The following is a 21507-nucleotide window of genomic DNA, read 5'->3' as shown; positions in this document are numbered from 1 at the left end:
CACCCCCAATAATAGTAATCATTGCATTCTATTTTATTTGTCTTCCTTCCAACAGACTTAATAGTGAAATCCTGATAGTGGCTTGTGATTTTAAGAGACAAGTCCAAAAATAATTAGCAGAATCTTAGGCAGCTGAAAGTATGCAATGATATAAATTTTAAATATTCAGCTTTTAAAATAACATTCTTATCAAATACAAAAAGGAAAACTGATCTATACTGTTATTTATCAAAATTCTAAGGTTTTTTTTTCTGAAAGCAGAAATAGATTATTTAGGGAAGCAGTTACTACATTTTTGGGCCTGCATTAGGCATTTCATAAATAGAAATACATCTATCAGACATACCCAATAAGCGTAGACAGGGATGGACAGATGTATACACACAACCACAGCTGAATAAAATAACATATGAATTTAGGAGTTTTTTTTAATCAATTGCATATTTATAGCCTCATAATTAAAACTCCCCCTCCTCTGAAAGACTGAATAGCTTTTTTGGAAATATTTTAAGTGCATATTTTAGACTCTGCCTTCTGAATTGAATTAAGATGAGCTATTTTACAAAACAGTGAAATCCTTCTCTGTAGTGAGTGTTTAAGAATCAGCTGCCAATCAATCTATGTATACATTTCTTCACATTTGCTCCTTTACTTTTGCAGATATTATTTTAAATGGTGCTAGTTTTGTACAAAAGGCTAATTTCTATTTATAAGAAATCAATCAGCCTTATAAAAATCCTATGTGTCTAAGGTAAATAGGATAAGATTGTATCATGTTAAAGAGTTAAAGCTAAACTGAAATCATTAAAGCAAGGGGATACCTGCAAACAGGGGAAAAATAGCAGGCATGGCATTTCTTGACAAGCTTGCCTTATGTCAAGTGTCAGGAAGAACAAATTTTAAAAACTAGGATCAGTTTTAGGTTTTAATAAGAAATAAATACAAGAAAGTTTACTTCTAGCTGCAGTATTTAATGTTGATCTAAATATTAGCTGATAATGAAATAACCCTATTTTGGATTTTAAATATATTTGTGCTTATACAAATGTTATGGTTTCAATCACATCCCAACCTTTGATATACTTAAGTATTCAACCTTCCTCAGACACAGACCAGTTAGTTGAAATCAATGGAGTTACTCTAGTCTCTATAATTATCTCTTTTATATTATAGGATCTTTTGTTATTAAATCTAATAATTCTTGCTACAGAGAAGGAAAATAAATTCACAAATTGGGCGAGATCACTTCTCATATGAGCAATTTATGTTATGCAGAATACAATTGTTTACTTCAGACATTCTTTGCCACTTGTATCCAGCAAATATCTCCGACAATGACTTGCAAATGTCATTTTGGAACTTTTAAACGTCAAAGTTCTTCTCCTAAAATTTAATAATTTTAATCAACTCTGAGCAGTTAACCTCCTGTATGTGTTTCAGATCCAGTTGCAGTGCTTCATAGAGAGATGAAACGGGCATCTCAGAGAGCTGAATCTGAGAACTGGGTTGCTTTAGAGTGAGAAGGGAATTTAAAATAACCCACCACCCCGTAACAATACAATATGTCATACACCAATAAAACAGTTTGGTAACATTGCTCATGGTATTCTCTACATCATAAAGTTTTCTTAATAATAATCAAGAACAAACTTTATCCCAGCTAAATTAAAATAAGGCAGATGTTGGATATGGTTCAGATTATCCAGCCTTACACCCCTTTGCCTTTGGCACAATTTGTCTGACTTATTCTTCATATTATATTGGTTTCTAACTCTAAAGTAGTATTCTTTCCCTGGATTTATGTTTTTATTTTATGTTATTTTATTCTCTAAAATTCAAAGTATTAATTCAATAACATACATTCTACTGTTTGGATAAGTAGACCCAGCTAGCAAGGAGAAGCTTTGGACAAAAGTAATGGATCTGTTAGCTTAAAAGAAAAGGAAGAGCAGTGGAAGCTATTCTTAGATAGCTCAGTTCTGGATTGGTTGTAGATGACTTGATATCATGATAATAGCAACTTCAGGACAAATGGTTTCTAAGGCCTGACACCTGTAAATCGTTCCCTTGCACCACGTGTCCTAAAGATTTAAAAATGTAAAAGGCTCCAGTCACTACAGATATTAAATATTAGACTAGACAAAGCCCAAGGAAATATATAGTTTAGTACACAATCCTGTACAGACAGGGTATGGACTAGATTCACAAACCAGCCTTTTCCATCAACTGTTTGCAAATCATGACTATTACATTTCTTTGCTTGTACAATGTTATGAAGGAAGGATATAATTTTATCCTTTTGGAATAACTAAGTTTAGGCTGATATAAGGCACAAGTAGAAAGAGTTTCCAAAGTTGGTGTTGGATATAGTTCTGGATGTTAGAGTTTATAAAGGATGTCCACTCTATGCAAAACACTCGGGTGCTTTGCAGTTGAAGATTACTTGACACTCAGCTTGGTAACAACTGTTGAAGGTTAATCAGGATTCTTTTCTGAACTGGATATTTAGAAGCAGGAAAAGTGAAAGCTGTTTCTTCTCCCCTCCACCCCCCCCCTTCCAAGGCATTGCTAACTTTTATGATTTTTTCCTCCTCTTTTACTATCTGTCTTTGTGCCTCAGGGCCAGTGAAAGAACACTGCAGATTCTAGATTGCTTTCAGAGTTTGCCTTTGCTGATGATGGATTACCATGTCAATTTAAACGGCATAGGATTAATTTGTTTCAATGATTTCTCTTTAGGCTGAATGCCAGCCTTTTTTCTATCTCTCCCCTTGCTCTTCAGAATGATAATAATAATAAAACCTTTAAAACAAAACTAAACAAAAAACGCTTTCCCTATTTCTCTTTAAAGAGACAATAATAGAAATAGACAAGTTAGGTGTAATGTTGCAACAGAGTTATAGGTTTGAATGTTTTTATCTCATTCTAAAAGGCTGAAGCATACAGTCAGTCACATTAAAATGAAATTGGATCCAACGTTTATTCAATAAATACTTGTCTTGTAGGTAATCCAGAGCAGAGTGCTTTTGACACATAAGGACTTAATTTGTCTTGGATAACAAGTTATTAATATGGCACATTTAAACTTGCCACCTACAATAAGGTCATTTAGATCTATAACATGACTCACAGGATGGTTTTAGAGAACTTCATAGAAGCAAAGAAGTCTAAGACTCTGTCTTAATTCTGGAATGCTGCTACCTATTTATGCATATTACTCATTATTTGGATCTTGTAAGGAGAAAGTTCACTACAAGATTTTTGTGGAAACGGAAGCAGCTACTGAGAAATCAATATGATTTATCAAAATTAAGGAAGTATCTTCAGCTTTTCTATTAACACATAACCAAAATGTCTATATGGAATAAGAGGCTGTTTTTTAAAATGAATAATCTTTAAAGCTACGCTGCCTTTCTTAATGAACTCATTGCAGGTTTGAAAGTGAAGCTAACAATATTCGGCTTGGAAGTGAAATTCACGTTCAGTTTGCACTATGACTTGCCCACATGGTTCGGAAATTAATTTTCTTTTTAATAACAAGCAAGAAAGTTTGAGCATAATACATCCTTAAATGTTACTGTTCTAATTTGACTGTGGAATGTTTGTCCATGCATTATTATACATGTAAAGCGAGATGTGTTACATAGTTTTAATCTGTATATAGTTGGACACACATGGATACTGGGTAGTGGATTTCAAACAAGTGCTGTGCAAGGAACCATTTTAAAAACTGGTAAACTGGAAAAAGAATAAATTTGATTTCAGTCCTTCCTCTACTCAGGCCTAATAATGCTTGTAAGAGCTGTATTATGACAGATATATTTTGCCTTGTGGGCATGCTATACAGAATATACATTGCGGACAGTATCTCCAGTTCCACCGCAACTATGTACCATATTATGTTGTTTTAAAAGTTTAAGTTTTAGGTTACTCTCAACATAGTATAGTTTGTGTCTATAAGACATAAAATCTCCATTTAAGTTCTTTCTGGGAAAAAGGGTATTACACATAAGTTGAAAAATGTAGGCATGAAAGGCTAATTGAATGAAAAGAGAGAATTAGGTTAAAAAATAGAGTGCAATCTAGTATCACATTTTCACTAGTGTAACCTGAAATGAAGGTGTCTCAAAGTCCCCAGTGATGCCAGAGTGTTTAGATGTTGGGCACAGATGGAGACACCTATTGAAATGTGTCTGAAGAAGATTAATAGGACTTGTCAGTGTTGGGAAAGCACTGCTTTGCTGTAAATTTCTACTAGCACAAGATGAATTACCGATGAATGCTCAGTTATCAACCCCATCACTATCATTCGACACTAAATCAAATTGAGCCGTTATCTACAATCAGAAAATTTCTTTTAAAAATAGGCATACACCTTTCGGCTGGAACTGCTTAATAAAAGCACCCCGTAAGACAATAGTCTCTGTGTTTTGTGTGTCTCTTCACTCAAGGATACATTTTAAAGTTCTCACACAAAAGGCTTCTTTTCAATAATGAACTCCTAGTGTAGTGTAAAATTGGGCTGGTCAAATAATAGAAGTTATTCATAAAATATCAGCTTCATTGTATCACTTCTTTATTCTGAGCCAGATCCAAAATCTACTAAAGTTAATGGGAGTCTTTCTATTAACTTTAGTAGATTTTGGATCAGACCCTGACACAAGAATTTTTTTTCCTGGTGATAATATGTAAGTTCTCCTGCCGTGGAAGACATATATCCTGACTGCATTTTAATGCAGAATAATAGTCAAGGGTCAGCACATAATATTAATAACAATAAAAATAACAACAACATATTTAGGAAATGACAGATTAATAAATGAAATGTATGTTGAATGAATGAAAAAAAATTGTGGGTAATTTTTTTTCCTTCCATCCTTACTGAAGACTTGAAACACGATAATGAAAATTTACAAACAAAGGAAACAAATACACTAGATCTGCCTTTGTCATCTTGATGATTATAACTAAACGATATATTTTTGATTCAGTTCTCAGATTTCTTCCCTGTACCCAGGGATAATAATAATTTTGCCCACCCAATTTATTCTAATATATTTCTAAAAAGTCAGCTCCCCCCCCCCACACCTTTTCATTATTATTATTATAAGTAACAACAGTCGCTTATGCTTTGGGTGGAACTCCAAGAAATTTTTCCTCATCTCATCTGTGTTCCCAAACAAGGGCACAATTCCCATTATGCAGGATCAGGACCTAGCTATACAAATTTTAATAATCATTCAAAACGTCTCAGACAAGGAATAAGATACCTCTTTCCCTCGTCACCTTATCTTATCTGTAGTTTATATCGCCATTTACTAAACATATTACATGCTGTTTACCCTGGGCTACATCTGGAAAGCCTTTGTGTGTTTCCCACAGCAGAACCCATTATTGGCCACCTACAAAATTAATTGGATAAGCACTAATAATGGTTTACTCCTTTATGTTCAAATTCTTATTTTCATGCACCTAATGCCAGATCCACAACTGGTGTAAATTGGCAACTTTTAATGGAGTTAGTAGCTGATTTACAGCATCTGTTTCTTCTAATTAAACCCTTTAAAAACCATTCCCTGAAATTAGTTTGAAGGGAAGATCCTTTAAATATGTTGGTATTATGTAGAGTATCATTGCAATCTTTAACTTTTCACCAGGAAACATGCAAAGAGAATATTAATAAAGTTCAGTGCAGTGAGAAAGCTAGCTAGAGTACAGCATTGGAGAATTATGAACTACTGAGCATAATCCATAAACTCCATTTGGTTATTATAATACTCCAATCTGTATTTATTACCAACCCACTCTGATGCTTATAGAACTAAATTTGCTAGATTTATACACTCTAATGGCTCCACAATGGGAAAAACCTGTGTTCTTTATCTTTCCTTTCCTGTCCCAAATAACCCCTTCCGCATACACTCTAGGCTTTTCTAGACCTTGTCTGCATTTAATCACAGGCTGCAGCACAAAATGTGCATTATTAAGAAATATAAATATTTTCAGAAGCAATCAAAGGGTTGAAAGATTGATTTGGCATGTAGATTGGATTTAATTCGAAGCAGCTTTGTTCTAATGAGGACTACTGGGATACAAAGACAGCAGCCGGTTATGGCCACCAGTTGGGAACTTTGATTCATTGCAATAACCTGTCAAGAATTTCAGCTAATCGCTAGGTACTAAGAAACACAATGTTGGGGTAGCCCGAGGTCTATTGTTTTCAACCTCTCACTCCAGAGAACAAATTTACAGTTTGGATTATCAGTTTTACAGAATTGACAATCCTGTCTAATTGGTTGCTGCATATGAGGCCAAATCCTACAGCCTCTTACTTTGGGAAAACTCAGGTTGATTTCAGTTTGGCTGCATCTAGACTGGCAAGTTTTTCCGCAAAAGCAGCTGCTTTTGGGGAAAAACTTGCCAGCTGTCTATACTGGCCACTTGAATTTCTGCAAGAACACTGACTTCCTCCTGTCTGAAATCAGTGCTTCTTGCAGAAATGCTATGCTACTCCCGTTTGGACAAAAGCCCTCTTGCGCAAATGCTTTTGCGCAAGAGGGCCAGTGTAGACAATGTGGTATTGTTTTGCGCAAAAAAGCCCCGATCGCGAAAATGGCGATCGGGGCTTTCTTGCTCAAAACCGCGTCTAGATTGGCATGGACGCTTTTCCGCAAAAAGTGCTTTTGCGGAAAAGCATCCATGCCAATCTAGATGATCTGTTCCGCAAATGCTTTTAACGGAAAACTTTTCCGTTAAAAGCATTTGCGGAAAATCATGCCAGTCTAGATGTAGCCTTTGAGTTTTGCCTAAGTATGGAAAGACTTGGCTATCAATGAGAACTGGGTCATAAATCAGCATAGCCTATACCAGAATTAAATGGAGCTACACCACTTTACACTGTCTGAGGCTATGGCCTGGTTTAACAATGGTTTTCATAGCACTCTTTTGGGCCAAATTCTGCTAACTTTACTCAAGTAAGCAAATGGGACTATTTAAGGAAGAAGGTGCTACTCAGTGTGAATAAACATGGAAAGATCTAGCTTTCTACTGGCTCAAAGCTAGTGTATTATTATTTATTTGTGTATTATTTATTTATTATTATTATTTCCAACAAATTATATACCATACCTATAAAACAGGGGAAACATAGAAAACCCAGTAAAAATTTATAAGAACCATCATTAACAAATGTATTGCTTTTCCCTTTAGACTTTACAATATATTAGAAAAACTTCTTTGGAGCATGAGGGTAATATGTCACAGGTACTATTATCTTGGGGAATGCAGGACTTTGAGAAATCTATGAAATGTGGTGCATACAGTTAGAATCACAATACATACCGGATCAAACACAGACTGGTTTCCCCCCACCCATCACTTTTGTCCATGCAGGCTGAGAAAGCTTGATTTTTCTGAACTGTTTCACCCATCCACAGCTGGAACTCCAAAGTGAAATGAAAATGGCTTTAAAATCAACACTACATGGGAGCCTGAGAGAACAAGTTTTCCTTTGTTGTAGGGTATAGTATTATTTGCTGTAGGTTTTTGATATACATTCTAAATTAGGCCTGCAAAGGCATGCTTCATCTTTAATTCATCACTCTCAGCTGAAAGAGATTAGCAATGTCTAGCACGCACCCTTCGTATGGTGCTGACCTCATCAAGTATGGCCTGAAATTAATTAGCTCATTCATTCCAAATGGAAAAGGATAATGGAACTGCATTTTAGAGATGACCATCACAAATTGTTTGCAGCATATTTAAAAGCCCCCCTCTATTTTAAAACTATGTAGATTAAAATTCCTTCCAGCACTTGCAATTCAGAGTTATCGAGGCACTCGGAGCTGAAACTGCTCCCTTTCATTTGTGGAATTGGAAGTCATTCTGTGTGTGTGTGTGTGTGTGTTGTGTGGCTGTAAAAGAAACAAGTTTGTCAATGGCAAAACATCTGGAGTTAATTTGCTATTTCCAGGTGCTCTGGCATAGCTGGGCATTAAAGACGTTTAAACATTCTTTTGCTGGATCATTTAAATCGCTATGAAATCAGTATCCCTTTGTCATTCATACATGCAAAGTGCTAACACAAATTCCAGGTTGGCTTTAGAGTCCTACATCATTCATTATCTAATTAGAAATCAGAGCAGACCTGAAATAACATTCCTTTGAAGCATCCTGGGCAGCAGATTCATTGTGTAACCCCCATGTTGCATCCTCCAAACATCTATGGGCTAGATTTTACAGGCGTTTAGGTGCCTATAGATGAAAAATGCAGCCACGTGCTTTTGAAAACCCTATTAGGAGCTTATTCTAATATTTAGGTGCTTAAATGCCTTTAATATGTGGCCCAGACACTTCAATAGTATTTTAAACTGTTGCTGCTGACTCTGTTTAATCACTGAAATACACCATTTCTCCCTTAAGAATAGTTCCCACACGACCAATTGGGGATGGATCAAAATAGGCAAAGGCTCTGAATATTAAATTTGCTCTCTTACCCAGCCAAATATTTTATTCGGAGACTCAAGACTCTGAAACTGGCTGCATAAAATGGATTTTTAAGGATAGGAACTCAGTGCCTATGGTTTTAAGCCGGTCTGGGCTAAGTTTTTTTATCATTCCTGCCCCTCTCAGTAGCAGTAAGGGAAGAATAAATCCCTAAATGCAGAATGTAGGTTGACAGTCTCTAATCTGGCACTCTCTGGTTCAGCAACATCCATGGTCCAGGATGGTTTTAGTTAGCCAATGTCCATGGGTGTGGCCAAGTTTCCTGAAGTCCCATAAAGTTTGTTACAGCTACCAGTCCTGGCTCTCCATGTTCTGTGTTGTTATTTAGCTCTAATTTATGCCTAAATATCTTCTGAGCCCAGTGAGTAGTGGAAGTGTATGTAATGCTGCTAGATAATATTAACCTCCTATGGTTTGGCAAATTCTCTCGTGCGGCACCGGTCAGATCCCAAGGGTGCCGGACTAGAGAGGTTCAACCTGTACTGATTTGATACATTAGGCCGAACTAGAAGTCTATTAATTTCAATATTGTCCTGTACATGATACACCAGAGGAAGGAGAATATCTCCATAATGTGCAAGGCCAATGCTAAACATGACGGAAAAACATTTTGTGACATCTGCTATAGCCACATAATGCCTAAAACAAGAGATTTAATACCCTATCCTTTAGGACATATAATACAAATGTTTGTCCTGCTAATGTTCCCACTGAAGCCCTAGTCACTTCAGGACTGGGACTATTTTTGAGCTTCCAAGTTAAGGTTAGCCCAGTAAAATAAAATGAATAGATGTCAGAAACAGAAGAAGAAGAAATCAAACCCTAGGCATAAAGCTAGGGGAAACACAGGCTAGATTAAATTGTTATGTTAGCCTGTGTAGTGATTTAGTGTCAATTTTGTTTGTAGATTTTATCTCAGCTCAGAACTGTTTCCTTCTAAATTAAACAAAATGTTGAAGGCATGAGAAGTGAATTGACCGAAATGCACAGTCTGGATTCTCCAGCCGTCTCATTCCTAATCTACTTACTGCAACTATCATTTTAGAATATTAAATGTTCCTTGTACATTTCATTTTTCCCAAGTTTATATTACAACCTGTGAGGGCATTTACTTTCTTCTTTGGTTTCCCAGTTAAGGATCAAAAGCCTTCTGATTATGCAGTGAAGTCAGAGTGAGTCAACCCGAGAACTCAGATGGAGTCTGGAGGATTGAACTGATTTGATGGTGAATTTTAGCAGAGAGAATGCTGGTCCTCAGTAGGTTCCCTATCCCTCACTGTCCTCTGTACTGGCTCTTTATGGACCAAAAAGAAAATGGCATTTTGTTTCATTTTTATCATTTACGGACATTACATGGTATCAGATTATGTGATGTGGGTCATCTGGGACAGGAGACCTAACTTAAAAATGATCTGCACACACATTTTTAGGAATACATAATTTTCCAAATAAATCGAGCTTTTTCATTCAGCTTTTACTACATTAGTGATGTAAACTAACATACTAAGAGATTCAAAGGACTTTGAATAGTCAGAATTAAATATTATCTTATTGTTTGCATAATAATTCAACAAAAAGGCCTACTTGTGACACAAAACTATTCTCAAATAGGGACAACCTACTAGTTTTTGATCCCAATGAGTCAAGATACAAGTTAGCCAGTGAATAAAAAAAAAACCCTAACACATGATGGTTATTACTATGGCTGGCTCAATTTGTCTGTGTTGTAATGCCACTAACAACAATATAGGTGGGTGAGCTAGAAATAAATTTCACATTTTCTTTTAATATAGACATCTTATAATAATCAGATTAAATCATACAACTGACTTACCCAGATGAATTAAAAACAGTTTTTCTTGTACACAGATCTTGATCCACAAATACAGCGAAACTCAACAACTGTTTTATAGCAACACTAAACACAAATTGTGAACATTAAGAGAAGAAGGAATCTCCTCTGACACACATATTCTGTAGTTAGGCAGAATATAATTACCAACACTGGAATTTGGCCACAACACTATGAGCACACCAAGCAAATCTTTGCCCATTCATGCAACAATTTACTCACTTTCAATAACAGCATTCATGAGGCATTGCAACAGATGTCTTACATCAGTGGTAACCTTATGTACTCCTGCTGGCCGTGTCATCCAGGGAACAATGTTCTGAGTTCTAGATGGAGGATCATCCTTAACTCTGAATGCTCTTTTGTGGGCCTATGTCAGATCTTTAACCTAGACAAGGCTTTTTGTTGGTTTTCTTTTTGAGGGTAGGCAAAATTTTTGTTAATGCATACAAATAGAAAAATATCTTTATATTGTACCAGGATCAGAGAGCTATTGGGAACTATTTGTACTTTTGCTACAAGTCCCCAAAGCAAAGCTTATGTGGGACATTTTTAAAGACACAGTGAGCTGTTAGATGTCCAACTCCCAATGTAAGTGAGAGTTTAGCCACTAATGACCATGAACTTGGAAATCTCCATCTATGGTCAGGTAGTGCTATGTAGGGCCTTTCTGGACTTTGACTCATATCCTGTTTGTACTTGGCACTGAGTCATTGATGTGCTGTGAGCTCTTTTTAGTCACTTGTGGCATTACTGAGCAAGCTTCATCACAGACAATTTTCTTTTCTTTTCTTTTCTTTTCTTTACAAACTATTACTTCTTGGGAGTAATTACCACTGTTAGTGCTACAGTTAGTGAAAGTGTTAGAAGACCACAGCCAGTAGTGTCTGGCTCCTTTGGCTCTCTTCTATCCTGAAACTAGACACAGTATTTTAAATGTTTCTAAGTCAAAGAAATGGGCACAAAGGCTAACTTGGCACAGAGTGTAGGTTGATGGCACCTCTTTTGCCAATTAGAGTCCTGCTTAGATGCAATTCTCACACATAGCCCAGGGAATTGAAATTAGAGTGGGTGTTTGAATTTGGACAGCATGGGAATTGGAAAAGGAATAAATTGGCAGCACTGCATGTAAAACTGATGGGGAACTTTAGAAGGGAATGTAGGGAAATCCATGGCCAGGCCACATTTGTAGTGCCAAAGGCCTAGTAGTACATGAGGTTTCATGTTTTATTTCATTCAGGGCTCTGTAAGACCTAGGACCAAGATAATTAATACAATACTAGCGAGCCCCATGTAATAAAAATATGAGTGAATTCTGCCCAGTCAGTCCCTTTGAAGTCAATGGGACAGATCCCTGGCCTACTCTAAGTTTCCCTTCACCCTGCTCCAGCACACACCCAGGATCAAGTTGTCCCAATAGGACAGTTAAGGGTTCTCTGGATGTAGGAGAATCCCTCTGCATTATGAAGCTGGTTTGTGCCACCTATTCCCCTCCTGTAGGATGAGCGTGTTCAGGATGGGGCTGGCAATGAGAAGGGATTGTGACAGGGACTGGAGGGTGTGGAGTCAGGACACACAAGGCCAAAGGAACTGTCATTCCAGCTATTTCTATAACTTGTGCCAGGCAATGATTTGCTCCCAGTTGACACAGAAAAGCAGGGATGAGAGAAATGTGCCTTAAACTACCTTTGCCTCCAGAGCCGGTCCACAACGTTTTGGCACTTGAGGTGGGGAGCTCAAATGACGCCCCCATGCTCCCTTGCTTGGGCCAAAACTTTGAAAAGTCTCAATTCTCTGGGGCCTAGTGGTGCCCCCCCCCACAGTCTGGCACCTGAGGCGGCCGCTTCAGTTGTCCTCATGGTAAGGCCAGCCCTGTTTGCCTCCTCCCTTCGTCTGCTCTGTGTGAACCCAGTGATGCTGAGGCAGAAGTTGATCCAGTGACAGGATATATGCTGGGTCTTGGTACAGAATGAACCAAATAGTTCCTTCAAAAATTAGTGCTGGCTACATCTTACAAATTGGTTTAATATTATTTCCGATAAAATAAGACTCCACCTGAACCTTCACCTACTTCTCAAACTAAACTCAATCTGCTCCTTTTCTGTCCATTTTCTGGATGAAGAAAGCAACGTAGAAACATTGCACTGTAATGAGTCCTTCAAAGTGCAACAGGAATATGCTTAATATACTGAAAAATAAACAAATGCCAGTATAGAAAACAAGTAGCTCACATTTTACATAGAGTGTTAATGGATATGCATGTGCATGGAAGACTACTGCAGTCGGAGACTGCTGGAATAAAACTGAAATAAGTCATTAGATAAAATAAAATGTTCTCAGTGACAATCTTAAGGGAACATGCTAATACCCAAAAATAATACTGGAATAACATAGAAACCCTCCCTGGGATCTGGCAAGCACTTCTAAGTGGGCTGTACAGGCTGCTCCGTTCTTACAGTAACTGTGCATGTTAAGTAAACACACAGCAGTCACAGAATGTCAGCACAAACAATGGACTGATTACCAGCACGAAATTATATGGAACACTCTAAGTCACTTGTTTTCCATTTACTGGTATTTATTTTTCAGTGTATTCACTGAAACATATCTATCTATCTATTAATGGACTTTCCCCTCCACCAGCTGAGTTGTACATGGGCAGGTTTGAAAGGGGCTGGGTGAATGAGAATTGCCAGACAGGGTCATCTGTGGCTAGCCCTAGAGCTGGTATCCATGTGTGATGGCTACAGGTGCATTAAAATGTGATGTGTTTTCTGACAATATGGTGTGACCTCATCCCTTCAGATATCCATTGTGCTACAATATATACAGAGTAGTCTGAAAGTTTAAACTTATAAAGAGGCGTCTGAGACTAAAATGCCCTGGTTAACTAGTATTGGCAAAGGCAGGAACACTAGCTGTTGTAAATTGATGCATCTCCAATGGAATCCAATGGAAGTATGCTGCCTTAAACCAGTTACGACTCTGGTCTTGTGTTTGCTTCTTTCACTCTGGCAGAACACTGCAATGAAATCGGCGGAATATGAATGGCAGGACTGGGTCATGAATGAGTGGCTGGGCTAGAAAGCAAATGAATTCCTGCCAAAAAGTTCAGCAATGTTCAGAAGTATTTAAAGTGTCTGCTTTGAAAAGTGTCAAGTAGCATTTGTGACCAATTATCCAAGACGAAGAGGGGCAGACGTATGTTTGCATATACTAATCTGCAGACAAAGTTTGAAAGTACAATTCATGAACTTGTTTTTTTTTTCCAGTCCTGGCACCTATGCATGTGCACGCTTCCTTGTGATTAAGAGTAAAAGATTGTTATGAATGTACACATGCATATGCACACTGAGAAAAGGAGAAAAGTAAAGGAAACGGACATAGAGCAGCAAAATAATTAAATATACCATGTTACAAAAAAAGATCATAGATCACTGTATGAGTAAAATAGCTTCTTCAGCAGGGCTTAAAATTATTCACAATGTGTCTGGATTTGTTATTTTTTCCCAGTTGTGAAGCACTAGGAAACAATCTACTCAAAAGAATTTCGGAATGAAAACTGTCTCTGCTGTCTTCTGTTTAATTAACATAGGTATACCAATTTAACCCCTGCATCAAGATATTACAGATTAAACAGTAACTAACAGAAGAGAATATTATCATTAGGGCTCCAGAGTATGATTAGAAATTGATCATGGTGACTAGTACATTGTGGGCAAGTTCAAGCTTGTTGATTTTTTGGCCAGGACTCTCAGATTTGAATGAGCTTGTGATTCAAATTTAAGTGTGGTTTGTTTTTCAATAGATCAAGATTTATTGGGATGTATCCCCCCCTCTCCCTCCACACCTAACCCTAAGAATGGCAACAGCTTTATAAATTATCCCATCTTTCTTTCTAACAGGTTCCTGATGTTAAGGGCCTGACCTTAAAAAGAGTGGTGCACAGGTCAGACTACAAGGGAGGATATAGGAGTAAGCTACTCCTGACCTGCAACCCTACCAAAAGTAGCTATTTTAATAGCCCATGCAGTGTTTTCCTGATCAACACCTGAAGAGATGCCCTCCAGATAATTCCTAACATATTAACTCTATGTGCACTGAAGGATATACACTTCCAGTATGTATATTTAATTTCCAGCATGGATGGAAATACTTGATACCTTAAGAGTTAAAGTTGACTTTTTAAGCACTCAAATAAAAGTTCACAGATGTTGCATCCTTTCAGCTCCTACAGACTTCACTGATATTATAAGCATCATATATGAATAGAGCCTTGTGTGAATACAAAATTGGTATCCATATCCGCATCTGCAAAAATGATCTGCAGTTATTCAGATCCACATCCATGGTTGCAGATCCCTGTAGATATAAAGCAGAGATCTGCAAATTTGCGGGATTCTAGATACAAAATTTGTACCCGCATCTGCATCCGTATCTGCAAAAATGACCCGCAGATATAAAACGCATATCCGCCAATCTACATACAAAAACTGAGCCATTACATTTCCGTGGCCAAATACACATTTAGGAGCCTAATAGCTGCCAGTCAGGTTTGAAAACTTCAGATTTTAAATCCCGTATGAAGAGAAAAGGAGAAGCATAGTTTGCAGGGGCGCAAGCTTCCTCGTCCATGTGCTTCAAATCTTGACCTCATGAAACTCATCATCAGGGATGAATGGGTGGCTGAGTTTTCATGGCTCACCCATGTCCCTAACCTCTCTCTCTCTCCTAAGAAAGTAAAAAATGGGTGATACTTAGTACTAACTGGGTCACTTTTTACGGTGAAGCTGGCATTTGTAAACAAGCAGAGATGGCCTAACTCATTTCACAAAGCTCACCACGCAGCTTCTGATAGTATTGGCTTTTGGATACTTACCAGATGTGCTGGATTTGAACTCACAAGCTAGACATAAAAGACTCTTTATTGCATTACAAAGCTCTTGGGCCGCCCAGTCGCCCTGAACAGACACTTCATTAAGATAAATAAACAAATTCCTCCAGCCAGTGGTAAGCAAGGAGTTAATAAAAGAAAAGAGGAAAAGTGTGAATGCTTATTTGTGGCAGCTGTCTTAAGGCAACCCAGAGGTTGGTGGCAGCAGTGTTGTAATGGCTTTTCTAGAACACTTAAAAACCAGCATGATTCTCTGATAATTAAAAAACACAAGCAACAGCTATTACATTACCTTTGGTGTTTGCATGTCGGCACCATTCTGTTCCCTCAAATCTCCTCAAGGAGGCATATCTGTGAAGAATGCAAACCTGAAGAGTGTAGCTAACTAGTGAATTGTAAGTAGCTAAGGAATCTAACAGCTTCAAAGGGACAGTGCACAGTGTGCCATACCCAGTTTCCAGAATGGGTATAAGTAACGTGTTGTTGCATTACACCATACTGAAAACAGGGCAATCAGTGCTCCAGTTCCCAAACAAGCTTCATGTTTTATAGGGAGGAGAGGCAAGCCTATGATTTGAGTGATGGGTGCAAGGACAGAAAGATGGATCCAACTCATTTTTACCTTCCCTGATCCTCAGGGCATCTCAAGGTCAGATCAGCCCGAGGAGTAACTTAGAGCAGCCTCAGAGATAGTGTAACGCATACCAGAAACAACATCTTGCTAGCGGTCACTCTGCCGGGCAGGATTACTGCAACACAATGTGCTTCTGGCATGTTCCCTTGCAGTCCCTACCATGCACGTGACACCAAAATACATGACACATGTAGGACAAAGGATAATTGGTTTAATCTGCAAGGGAAAAATGTTTGTAAGGAAGTTGAGTCCTGGAAAGGGTGACTAAAGGAGATTACGGAGTCCCCATCATTGGAGGTATGCAAGAACAGGTTAGGCATACCTGTCAGGGATGCTCTAGGAATACTTGGTCCACAGCAAGAGGAGATGACCTGTCTCAGTCACTTGAAGCCCTCCATTTCTATAATTCTACAACATGGACATTGTGACAAGAGGATGCCATCAGCTATGTGATGCCCCTATGCAAAGAGAATCCAGCTGTGCACTCCCTGGGCAGCACAATGCACTTTTGGGGAATGAAGGAGATGGACAGTTTCTTTCATACACCTTGTTTTTGTTGTCTAACCAGTTTAGGAAAAGAAAAACACCACAAGTTGCCCGGGTGCAGTTCTCCTAGTTGTACATTATGGGTGCGTCTAGACTGGCAACATTTTGCGCAAAAGCAGCTGCTTTTGAGCAAAAACTTGCCAGCTGTCTACACTGGCCACTTGAATTTGCGCAAGAGCACTGACTTTGTAATGTAAAAATCAGTGCTTCTTGAGCAAATACGTTCACGCTCCCGCTTGGGAAAAAGCCCTCTTGTGCAAGAATACTTGCACAAGAGGGCCAGTGTAGACAGGGAAGAACTGTTTTGCGCAAAAAAGCCCCTATGGCTAAAATGGCGATCGGGGCTTTCTTGCGCAAAATCGTTTCTAGACTGGCCATAGATGCTTTTGCGCAAAAGCACTTTTTGCGCAAAAGCATCTGTGCCAATCTAGACACGCTTTTGCGGAAATACTTTTAACGGAAAAACTTTTCCATTAAAAGTATTTCCGCAAAATCATGCCAGTCTAGACACAGCCTGTGTGTTTAATACAATGCAAGATGGAAAGCAACTCAGTCCCAATTGTGAGGGAGGGGGAACAGCCTTGCATCTTCCCTCCCACTGAAAGGGAGAGAAGTGGAGATACAATGGAAATATGCACATCTTTGATGTGTGCTTACATGCTGTGTACACCCATGGTTATGCCTGTAACAACAAAAGAGTTGCAGTCAAAAATATACCTTAAAATGCAGATATTATCCCCATTTAGATGTTCATAATCAAGGCTTTGTCAGTAATAGACCAAGGTAGAACACAACAAAAATCCAGACAAGGTGTCCATATGCTGGTAGTGGTGGTAGTAGTGTGTGGGGGGGTACGAGGGGGAAAGGGGATGGAAGGGGAATGGATAAGAAACACCATTCAAAATTCCTTTACTGAGGAACAGGGTGGGGATTAAGATAACAGCAACATACATGTCTTGTAGCATAATATGGAGGCAGTGAGAAACCCGTGTAATGTTTGTTTCTTACACTGAAGAGAAGCCACCTCTATTACTTGAATGAACTGTAAACTGGAAAAGGATGGGTCTAACAGAACACATCCTATAATTCTCCTACCACCTCACAGGCCAGAATCCACCTAAATTAACCAGAATTAGTATGGCTTTACTGGACCAGTATTCTCAGATGCAGCTAGAAAGACTCCCATCTCTTTTCCTCACTGCTGCTGCTGACTGAGAAACAAGGGAGACTGTCTTGGAAGTTTGCACTTGCTCTTTGCATGACATTTTTGTAAGACTGTGATAGCAACAGCTTTTGGATCTCAACTACTCTTGCTTTCCATTTTCAGCCAATAAGGTTCAAGTTCTTGTTGTCCAATCCCCACTTCCAGCCCAGGAACAGTTCTGACTAATCCATTGAAAGGAGAAAATTAAAGAATAGAAGGTAAGCAAAGACTGAGGTAAAACAGGCATATTTACATGGCAGGAACAGATTCATTTTTATACCAAATGAAGATTTCAGATAGGAGTTCTCACTTTCTTGGAATTATCACAATGACTGAGGCTTGATTCACTGCAAAGACAAACACAGAATTTATTCACTGTTTAATTATTATTATTATTTCACTCTAGAATCAAGTGGGGAAAAAAGCTGGGTTCTGAAGGAGAAAGCCCCAAATTTAGACACAATTAGAGCAAGAATAAAACTTCAAGGCAAGTGGATTCTAGTTCAAGTTGGATTTCCCACAGTGCCAAAGTCTATCTTTAATCCCCAGCCTAGCTATCAAGCTTTACTTGACCATTTCTTGTTCTATTCAATAAAGCATACATTGTTACCATAGCAACCGCTGCATCATTTATACATCAAATTATTTTATCACTTCAGCCCCTTGAGATTTAGCATATCACTTGTAAGGGATCCTATAATACACATTAGTTATGCTACTTTTACTGTCTGATGTATTGAGTAATTTTTTTATGCCATTTGTATTTTACAGTGCATGGAAACATTTTCTTTCATTTTGTTTGCAACATTCTAAGATATTCAAAAAAATACAAAGATGCAAAAATAACTCTTAGCATACAATATGGGAACAATTTACATGCATTAAAACCTTCTCTTTGACAGATGTCATTCCAGGCTAGCCTGTGAGACTCTCACTCATGTTGGCCTCATACCTTTGCTGTCCCATCAAAATCAAGAAGCAAGAAATGGCATGACTACTACAGGGTCTCTTCCATGTGAAATCAATGGAACTGCTTGGGAACGCAGTTCTACTTAATGTGAGTTAAGGTTTCACAATCTAGCTCTCTAGTAAGTGCTATCTTTGTTGCTATTTTGAACAACCTTCTTTGAGTCGTTGTGACTAAATATTTAAATGCATTCTTTGAAGTGGCAATACTACAGTTGAACCTCTCTAGCCCAGAACCCTTAAGACCTGACCAACTCCGAACCAGAGAATTTTCAGAACCATGGGTGGTCAATATTGTCTAGCAGTATTACCAACACTTCCACTGCACACTTGGCTTTTAGACGACATTTAGGGGCGAATTAGAGCTAAATAACAGCACAGAACACTGAGAGCCAGAACTGGTGGTTGTAAAAAAAAACTTTATGGGACTCTGGGAAATTTAGCCAAACCCATGAAAAGTAGACATTTGGCTAAGTAAAATTATTTTGGAAGACATGTTTCCAGACCTGAGAGTTCTGCACTAGGGAGGTTCAACCTGTAATAATATAATTCATTCTTTCTTTGACTATGTTATTTGTCCTGTCCCAGGTATCATGAAGGTTTACTCTTGCCACAGCTAGCATTCGTTCAGCTACCCATTTAAATCTTCCAATTAAGATTCTTCGATTTCACTATATGTGGTTCCAAGTAATACACAAAGCGCTGCTCAGATAATGACAAGGTTGTAAGCAGGTAGAGATTGCAACAAAATTAGATCTATGCATCAAGACTTAGAGACTTTCTGACTTTTGGATTGTCTGTTGCTTTTACTGAAGTCTGGCAAACATGACCTGAGGGTATTTGTATTGTTGAGAAGCTTCTAAATATTCTGCCTCACTTGCTTCCTCTCTCTGTCCCCAACAAGTCCTGAAACTATTTGTGAAGACATTTAAGGCAAAAAAGGGGTTTGTTCATGTTTGTTGTGAACAAGAGAGAGCAAGAAGTTAATCTAGCTAGTTATACCTAGGATGTAGAATCTAGTATTGTAGCATAGGAGCACAAAACACACAGGCTGGGTCTACATTGGCATGATTTTGCGCAAAAGCGGGCACTTTTGAGCAAAAACATGCTACCCGTCTACATTGGCGAGGAGTACTTGCGCAAGAACACTGACGTTCTAATGTGTGAAATCAGTGCTTCTTGCGCAAGAACTATGATGCTCCCGCTCAGGAAAAAGCCCTCTTGCGCAACTGTTCTTGGCAACATGAATTTCTTGTGCAAGAAAGCCTGATGGCTAAAACGGCCATCGGAGCTTTCTTGCGCAAGAGAGCGTCTACACTGGCACGGATGCTTTTGTGCAAAAGCCCATCTCTTGTGCAAAAGCACATGCCAGCATAGACGCTCTCTTGTGCAAATACTTTAACGCAAAAACTCTTGCGTTAAAAGTATTTGCACAAAATCTTGTCAATGTAGACATAGCCAAAGAGTTTTTTTTTTATAAAACTTCTGCTTTTTCTGTAGACAGCTTGGCCCCCTGCCTCTTTCTCATTTTTCTTTCATTTTTGCTGTTCTGGTTCCTTGTCTTTGGTTGCTGCCAAAAAGTTTATGTAAAAACTGGGTATGGAGAATGTATTGCTTGGATTCAGTCTCATCCCTTTCCATACTTTTGTTCCACAGCTGAGGACACAGAAACCAAGAACACCTTAGTTTTGGCTCCCATGAGTTTTGTGTAGCTGCCCATAGGTGCATCATCCCAGAGAAGCACAGCTGTGGCTAGAGGACATTCTCAGATGTAGCCCAGTTCAGCATCATATGATATTTTCTCTGTGTCTTTTCCTGCTCAGGAGGAAAGCTGCTGCATTCTACTGAAGTGAGTTTAGTAGCACACATCTTCACACCTGGATACTCAGAGCTGCTAAGGCCCAGCCAAAAAATGGTGAACACATAGATCATTGTGGCCTGATCCTCATCTAAGAGTAAGTGGTGTAGCTTCCTGTCAAACTATAGGATGAAGAAATAATGTCTTGCTACTGTGGCTGCCTTCATATCCAGGATCAGTGGTGAGCAGTGTTCCCTATAACTTGACCACTTGGGTGGCCACTCAGAGAGATTCAAATGCTGCCCAGCTAATTAGCAGAGTACCCACAGCTGGTAGCATGTGTTTCTACTGGTTGTGCACAGCCACACATACCTCTGTGCAAATAACAAAATTTATTCTGCACATAGGTGGAAAGATTTAGAGGGAACACTGATGGTGAGTCCAACAGGACCTCAATGCTTTGTGACTGATGTTCAAGTTCAGTGAGAAACAAATGCAGAGTTTAGTTAGTAAATTCCTTCACACACCAAACATGTAGGGCTGATATGGCTAAAGCCACACAGAATTCACCTGTCTCCAGGTTTCATCACAACTCCCAAACTCAGTGTAAGCTCACTGAAATATTCACTGACGTTGATAAATCCTTCAAATGATACTAAGCTGAACCATCCCCCATGGTAGATTCTTATGGTTTTGACATTAAGACCAGGCAAAACACATGGCACATTTTAGAATGAGTTACACTTTAAGATATTGGATACAATCTAAATATGAAGCTCTGTGAAATGGGGAGTGTGCAGTCCTCACGGGTTGAAACTGGAGATGATGTGTTTCATAAATCGGAAGGCCAGAAGACCTCATTATGACCATCTAGTGTGAATTCCTGAATATCTTGGAAACAGACTTTGTAATTTCTGCATCTAGCACATCACTTCTGGTGGAGCTTTTAGTGCATATCTTTTAAAAAGATCTCTAGTCTTGAGTCAAAAAGCTTTCTGAACATCCAAGTTTCATTTTTCCAGATTGAAGTAAGTGTGTTCAAGGGATAATTTTAAAGATTTGCATGTCTTTAATGTCAATATGGAAAGTCTGTCCTTACATATGGCAG

General features: G+C 38.5%; 1 long non-coding RNA gene across 13 annotated transcripts in view; it reads left to right on the top strand.

The window, feature by feature from the left end:
* The window catches only part of LOC102451360 (uncharacterized), a 154442-nt gene that overhangs the window by 11138 nt on the left and 121797 nt on the right, over positions 1–21507 (top strand). For 12 of the 13 annotated variants that reach the window (XR_332318.5, XR_001368554.4, XR_001368551.4 and 9 more), the window contains exons 3-5: positions 17767–17853; positions 18538–18692; positions 20425–20556. This is a non-coding gene — a long non-coding RNA (uncharacterized LOC102451360). Of the gene's footprint in view, positions 1–17758; positions 17854–18537; positions 18693–20424; positions 20557–21507 lie in introns of all 13 variants that reach the window. The other variant, XR_012895716.2, reaches the window with a different exon arrangement.

This window comes from Pelodiscus sinensis, chromosome 14 (genome assembly GCF_052426305.1).
Source record: "Pelodiscus sinensis isolate ZL-2025 chromosome 14, ASM5242630v1, whole genome shotgun sequence".
Lineage (NCBI taxonomy): Eukaryota > Metazoa > Chordata > Testudines > Trionychidae > Pelodiscus > Pelodiscus sinensis.
This window is presented reverse-complemented; position numbering and strand designations above follow the sequence as displayed.